Source organism: Physeter macrocephalus, chromosome 1 (genome assembly GCF_002837175.3).
Source record: "Physeter macrocephalus isolate SW-GA chromosome 1, ASM283717v5, whole genome shotgun sequence".
Classification (NCBI taxonomy): Eukaryota; Metazoa; Chordata; class Mammalia; order Artiodactyla; family Physeteridae; genus Physeter; species Physeter macrocephalus.
This window is the reverse complement of record NC_041214.2, coordinates 58,891,878-58,900,175: the sequence shown is the minus strand read 5'-3', so window position 1 is coordinate 58,900,175 and position 8,298 is coordinate 58,891,878. Positions and strand designations below refer to the sequence as shown.

The 8,298-nt window shown below is 34.8% G+C and overlaps 1 non-coding gene across 1 annotated transcript; it reads left to right on the top strand.

Annotated features, from left to right (window-relative positions):
- Nucleotides 1–6,083: 6,083 nt before the first annotated feature.
- Nucleotides 6,084–6,187, top strand: LOC112065063 (U6 spliceosomal RNA). Its single transcript, XR_002891818.1, has one exon. It is a non-coding gene; the product is annotated as a U6 spliceosomal RNA (small nuclear RNA).
- Nucleotides 6,188–8,298: the final 2,111 nt, after the last annotated feature.

Sequence of the window (8,298 nt, the reverse complement as noted above, 5' to 3'; positions counted from 1 at the left end):
ACCACTGCAACAAAAAGAATAAAATACCTTGGAATAAACCTACCTAAGGAGAGAAAAGACCTGTATGCAGAAAACTGTAAGACACTGATGAGAGAAATTAAAGATGATACAAATAGATGGAGAGATATACCATGTTCTTGGATTGTAAGAATCAATATTGTGAAAATGACTATACTACCCAAAGCAATCTACAGATTCAACGCAATACCTATCAAATTACCAATGACATTTTTTACAGAACTAGAACAAAAGAATCTTAAAATTTGTATGGAGACACAGAAGACCCCGAATAGCCAAAGCAGTCTTGAGGGAAGAAAACGGAACTGGAGGAATTAGACTCCCTCACTTCAGACTATACTACAAAGCTACAGTAATCAAGACAATATGGTACTGGCACAAAAACAGAAATATAGATCAATGGAACAGGATAGAAAGCCCAGAGATAAACCCACGCACCTATGGTCAACTAATCTTTGACAAAGGAGGCAAGGATATACAATGGAGAAAAGACAGTCTCTTCAGTAAGTGGTGCTGGGAAAACTGGACAGGTACATGTAAAAAATGAAATTAGAACACTCCCTAACACCATACACAAAAATAAACTAAAATGGATTAGAGACTTACATGTAAGACCGGGCACTATAAAACTGTTAGAGGAAAAATTACAAAGAACACTCTTTGACATAAATCACAGGAAGATATTTTTTGATCCTAGAGTAATGGAAATAAAAACAAAAATAAACAAATGAGACCTAATGAAACTTAAAAGGTTTTGCACAGCAAAGGAAACCATAAACAACACAAAAAGACCACCCTCAGAATGGGAGAAAATATTTGCAAAAGAATTGTCAGAGAAAGGATTAATCTCCAAAATATATAAACAGCTCATGCAGCTCAATATTTAAAAAAAACAACCCAATCCAAAATTGGACAGAAGACCTAAATAGACATTTCTCCAAAGAAGACATACAGATGGTCAAGAAGCACATGAAAATCTGCTCAACATCACTAATTATTAGAGAAATGCAAATCAAAACTTCAGTGAGGTATCACCTCACACCAGTTAAAACGGGCATCATCAGAAAATCTACTGGAGAGAGTGTGGAGAAAAGGAAACCCTCTTGCACTGTTGTTGGGAATGTAAATTGATACAGCCACTTTGGAGAACAGTATGGAGCTTCCTTAAAAAACTACAAATAGAGCAAATTATTTCTTTATTCTCAGTCTTGCTTTACTATTCTACCAAATGAAGTGGTTGAACCAAATGGTCCCAAAGTTATCTTTCCTAAATAGTATGATTGTCAACTGAATTAATCTTTCTAATCTTCAATTACTTAATCTGTATATATATATATATATATATATATATATATATATATATATATATAAAATACTGCCTACCAGATAGGGCTATGAAAATTAAGTGTGATTTCATTTATAAAAGGATTAAATAAGAGGATTGTGCATAATTAGTATTCAACAAATTGAATTATTATTTTTGTTACTGTTATCATTATCAGAACATATATTTATACCTTTGGAATAATTCCAGATACTGAATAAATATTTGATATTTAAAGAATATTAGTAGACATTTTGCCAACATTTGTTCTTCTGCAGTTCCTCTGTACCTTGAGACTGTGCATACGGAGGGCACATGATAAAGTTTTTTCAATGTAGGATTTTTGACTGTGCAGAGAGAAGGCAACCTCACTCTCATGTTGTTTGAATGACAGCAACCTTCTCCAAAGCTTAGTTACAGACTCACATCTCAAGGTATTATAGGCTGAAATGTTTTGCATTTTAATGACACAAATCCCTAAAGTCAAGCTAATGAAGTTTTAATGTTGTAAGGTCACAGAAAAATATGACCATTTGAAGATAATTATTTAGGAAGAAGGTGGGCTTTTCATGTAACCAAATTTCCATTTCATCTAAATTTGAGCTTTTCCATAATATTATAATTGTTCTATCTCCCACGAAGAACTTCTGAAATCATCCTCTTTGAAACAATACCCTCTCTTCTAGTCATCTCTCTTACCTGCAAATTCACCTTGACCCTCTTTTGTGCTTCACTATAATATCCAATCCTCTGACCCAGTGTAGCTACCACTACACTACAACTTAAATGCCCATCAACAGATGAATGGATTAGGAAGATGGGGCACATATATACAATGGAATATTACTCAGCCATAAAAAGAAACAAAATTGAGTTATTTGTAGTGAGATGGGTGGACCTAGAGTCTGTCATACAGAGTGAAGTATGTCAGAAAGAGTAAAACAAATACCATATGCTAACACATATATATGGAATCTAAAAAAAAAAAAATTGGTCACGAAGAACCTAGGGGCAAGACAGGAATAAAGATGCAGACCTACTAGAGAATGGACTTGAGGACATGGGGAGGGGGAACGGTAAGTTGGGACAAAGTGAGAGACAAAGAGAGTGGTAGTGTATATATGGACATATATACACTACCAAATGTAAAATAGATAGCTAGTGAGAAGCAGTCGCAGAGCACAGGTAGATCAGCTCAGTGCTTTGTGACCAGCTAGAAGGGTGGAATAGGGGGGTTGGGAGGGAAGGAGATGCAAGAGGGAAGAGATATGGGGATATATGTATATGTATAACTGATTCACTTTGTTTTAAAGCGGAACAAACACGCCATTGTAAAGCAATTATACTCTAATAAAAATGTTTAAAAAAAAAGAAAAAGAAAAGGGAGCTGATGGATTTTTGAGAAAAATAGTCTCTAAAACTCTTAAACATGTCTTTTCAAAATGTCTCAAAATGTCTTTACAGAAAGTAAAGCCATAAAAACTGAAAGTGAAATAATAGGAAATATAAAGAAAAAATTTGAAGCTATATGTGTGATAAAAAAAAATCCATAGGGGCTTCCCTGGTGGCACAGTGGTTGAGAATCTGCCTGCCGATGCAGGGGACACGGATTCGTGCCCCGGTCCGGGAAGATCCCACATGCCGCGGAGTGGCTGGGCCTGTGAGCCATGGCCATTGAGCCTGCATGTCTGGAGCCTGTGCTCCGCAATGGGAGAGGCCACAACAGTGAGAGGCCCGCGTACCGAAAAAAAAAAAAAAAAAAAAAAAAATCCATAAGGAGAGAGTAGGCAGAATAAGAAAACAAATAAGAAAAAATAATTTAAAAACATTTCTGAGTTGAAAATAAGTAAAAGATTTCAGTTTGAAAGGAAGACTAAACAGAATTTCTGAATGATGCATCAAACTTGAACATGTCTTCCTGAAATTACAAATTTTCAAAGTAGAAGGAAAATCCTTAAAGTCCCATTCATACGAAGGAGCACCAGGTTAGCAACAGACTTCTCATGAACAATACTAGAGGAAGTTCATGGATAGTTTTAATGTATTTGATACAATTGCCTAATAAAGGCAATTGAAGTTATTGGACATCAGAGATTTTATATCACTTTGATTAAAGATACTGGCAGACTTGTTGAAATCAAATCATATGTACAAAATTTACTTCATAATTATAACAGTAAACAAAATAGTTACATATAAAATATATTCTATAAAAGATAATACATAACAGCCTAATATATTTTAGCATGATGAAAGATTATTTTATTGAATACATCTAGTTTTACACGTTTTGTGATGTTGAGAATGATGGTGCAGATAAAATAACATAGGATCTGATACACATTAACTATCTTTAATTATAATAATTAGATTTCATGGCACAACATTGCCTTATATTCAAAAAATGTTAGATCTATATTAGGGAAAATCTGTTAAAAAAACAAAAACAAACTTAAGAAAGGGTCAAAAAATAAATGTGATGCTCCAAATGCTCAAATCAGGATTTATTACTAGCTTCAAATTAAGGTACTTTGCATTGTTAAATGCATAGCATTCTTTTTTTTTTCAGGAAGTATGTGTACTTAGGGAAATTCATAACAATGTAAAAACATATTGACAAAATCTACAAAAATAAAGTAAAACTCTGTTTAGCAGTCTCTATCAATAGTTGAAAGCAGAATTTTCCGACCCTGACTGCACATGATCACCCCCTGGGGAGATTTAAAAAGTATCACTGCTGAACACCCAGTCCCAGATATACTGATTAAATTGGCCTAGATGGCACCCCTGGAATGACAGTATTTCAAAGCTCTCAAGAGATTCTAGTGTTCAGCCAGGGATGAAAACCACTGGTTGGAATTAATGGTACTGTATAGGGTATTAGTCACTATTAGCACATGAACTATTAGCACTATTAGTGACATTAGTCATTATTAGCACAGGACTTCCTTGTTTCCAGCACCCTCTTCCTGTCCCCAGTCAAGTTCCCCTGGTAATAATATATATATATATATATATATATATATATATATATATTATATATATACTGATGTTGCCCTCATACTTTTTCATTTATCTGTAGAACCCAAGTATTTCTCTTCCTCCTCAGTATATTGCATTGCTTTGCTCAGCAGAGGAATGATGCAAGAAAGACAATAATTTTATTTCCTGCATATCATCTCCACAATGTTAATTTTGAGAAAATATACACGTGCCTTTATGTGGATCTGTTTGTACAGAAGTTTTTTTTTTATATCTTTTGAAAATGATCAGAGGAGATTTGATAGATAATAGATGATAGATAGATAGATAGACAGATAGATAGATAAAAGGCATAAAAAGTAGGCTGAATGCTAATATTGTATATTAGTCTTCCCAGAATTCATGGTAGAGTTGGAGGAATGGGAGGTTTGAACAATTAGGATTTTCATTGGTTCCTCATGGTGCCCATGAGGAACCCGTATTCTTATTCTTGATTTCTTCTCTGGGGATTTCCTTTCTTTCATGTGTGATAGCAATTGCAATTCATTATCAAAAAAACTAGGACTCAGAAAAAGAAATGTCATCTTAAAAAGATGACTCATATTTTAGAATTCAAAAATGGGGAAGTTATGATATTAAAAATGATGGTAATCAGTAAAACAAGTTAAAATGGTGATAAGCATGAATTGTTTTGATGAATGTGGGCATGGATAAGATTATGATTAGTGCTTTTTTAAACATCTTTATTGAAGTAAAATTGCTTTACAATGGTGTGTTAGTTTCTGCTGTATAAAAAACTGAATCAGCTATATGTATATATATATCCCCATATCCCCTCCCACATGTGTCTCCCTCCCACCCTCCCTATCCCACCCCTCTAGGTGGCCACAAAACACCAAGCTGATCTCCCTGTGCTATGCGGCTGCTTCCCACTAGCTATCTATTTTCCATTTGGTAGTGTATTTCTGTCAATTCTACTCTCTCACTTCGTCCCAGCTTACTCTTCTCCCTCCCCGTGTCCTCAAGTCCATTCTCTACATCTGCGACTTTATTCCTATCCTGCCCCTAGGTTCATCAGAACCATTTTGTTTTAGATTCCATATACATGTGTTAGCATACGGTATTAGTTTTCCTCTTTCTGACTTACTTCACTCTGTATGACAGACTCTAGGTCCATCCACCTCACTACAAATAACTGAATTTCATTTCTTTTTATGGATGAGTAATATTCCATTGTATATATGTGCCACATCTTCTTATCCATTCATTTGTCGATGGACACTTAGGTTGCTTCCAAATCCTGGCTATTGTAAACAGTGCTGCAATGAACATTGTGGTACATGTGTCTTTATGAATAATGGTTTTCTCAGGGTGTATGCAGAGTAGTGGGATTGCTGGGTCATATGGTAGTTCTATTTTTAGTTTTTTAAGGAACTTCCATACTGTGCTCCATAGTGGCTGTATCCATGTACATTCCCACCAACAGGGCAAGAGGGTTCCCTTTTTTCCACACCCTCTCCAGCATTTATTGTTTCTAGATCTTTTGATAATGGCCATTCTGACCAGTGTGAGGTGATACCTCATTGTGGTTTTGATTTACATTTCTCTAATGATTAGTGATGTTGAGCATCCTTTCATATGTTTGTTGGCATTCTGTATCTCTTCTTTGGAGAAATGTCTATTTAGGTCTTCTGACCATTTTTGGATTGGGTTTTTTTTTTTTTTGATATTGAGTGACTTTTGAAAATAAGATATTTTTGTCCTCACTTTGGTAGCACATATATTAAAATTGGATCAATACAGAGTTTAACATGACCCCTGCTCAATGTTGACATGCAGATTCATAAAGAATTCCATATTTTGTGATGATAGTTAACAATACTGTATTGTATATGTGAAGTTTGCAGAAGATAGAGCTTAAATTAATCTTCTTACCACACACACACACACACACACACACACACACACACACACACTGGTAACTATGTAGAAGTGATGGATAGGTTAATTAGCCTGATTGTAGTACTTTTTTTAACAATGTATATATATATATAATATCAAAAACTTATTTTGTACCTTAATTATATACAATTTTTATAAGTCAAAGGTATGTCAATAAAGCTATGTGAAATTTTAAAAAATAAGTTTTTTTAAAAGTAGGATTTATTGTTTAGAACATTTACTCTTTCTAAAATCTCATGGATTACTCATTCTAAAAATCAGACACTACAAACAAAAAAGGCATAATTCATGTTCATCCTGTATGAGATATTGTGTATGCTATTGTGAATCTGTGTTGATTAAAAAATATAAGTTGTAATTAGTAATTTTTATTTTTTAAAAACATATTTCTAATTTTCATTTTCCTCTTTATGTGACATCACTTTCACTGCAGTAAAGAAAAAAATTATATAATTAATATTTTTGTCAATTGGAAAAATCTGATTTAATTTTTTGTGAATGACCAATTCTCTGTCATTCATTTGCACTTCTGAGACAAATCTAGAATGAGAAGATTGTCGTTTTCTTTGACGACAGATCTTACCTCTATTAATGATTGTTCTAGTCTTTGTCTCTTAAATTTCAGAAATTCCAGAAACCTTTGATTCATTTCCAGGTATCAGTAAAGTGTTAGAGGAAAGGAACAATAATTCCAAATGTCCTGAAAACTATCTTTTGTCTAAAAATTCAAAATCCAATAAATCTCCCAGATCAGATGCTGAGGGCAGAATTGAGAAGAACGTCTCAGTGCTTCCACAAGTTTAGAGAAGTAGGTATGTAGTATTTTCTCTATTAATATGTGACTTTTAGTAGACGGCTGGATGAGAACTGAGAGTTCAGTTACTCCGGCTGTAGGAGTTTGATCGCTGATGGCTCTCAACTCAATCCCCCTCCAGGAATTGTCTTCAACTCAAAAGATCCGCTTTGCCTAAATCCACGTCTGCTTTCCAGGGCAGCTTGCATCTGAGGACTGGTTTATAGGGGTTAGTAAAAGACAACTTCCTTGTCTTAAGACAGGATGATTGTGTAAGACCATCCCAGCTGGAGAACTCCCCAAGGGGTGTGCTAAGGCCTTTATTGTAATTGCCTTGCTGTTCTCCTTCTTGCCCTGCTCAACCCTACTCCCCTTCTCCCTCATAATTGATCCAATAATCTTACTGTATGGAAATCTCAGAGTCAGTTTCCCAGAGAAGCTTCCCTGTGACATGGCTGTCACAGGGAAAAGTACAAATGTATGTTCATACCACGTGTTGGGTTGGCCAAAATTCATTCGTTGTTTTTCCATAAGATGGCTCTAATAGTGCTTAGTTGTCTTTAACTTCATTCAAAACAATTTTGTTAGATTGTATTGTGACAGCTGTCATATCAGTGTGCATTAAAAAAAAATCAAAATTGGTCAATTTTTGTGTAGCCATTTAAATATTGAAGATGGAAGAAAAAAGCAACATTTTTAGCATATTATGCTTTATTATTTCAAGAAAGGTAAAAACACAACCAAATCGCAAAAAAAGATTTGTGCAGTGTATAGAGAAGGTGCTGTGACTCATCGAACGTGTCAAAGTGGTTTGCGAAGTTTCATGCTGGAGATTTCTCGCTGGACGATGCTCCACGGTCGGGTAGACCAGTTGAAGTTATACCGATCATATCGAGACATTAATTGAGAACAATCAACACTATACCACGTGGGAGATAGACAACATACTCAAAATATCCAAATCAAGCACTGAAAATCATTTGCACCAGCTTGGTTATGTTCATCGCTTTGATGTGTGGGCTCCACATAAGCAAAAAAACCTTCTTGACCGTATTTCCTCATGCGATTCTCTACTTAAACATAACGAAAATGTTCCATTTTTAAAACAAATTGTGATGGGTGATGAAAAGTGGATACTGTACAATTACGTTGAATGGAAGAGATCGTGGGGCAAGTGAAATAAACCACCACCAACCACACCAAAGTCCTGTCTTCGTCC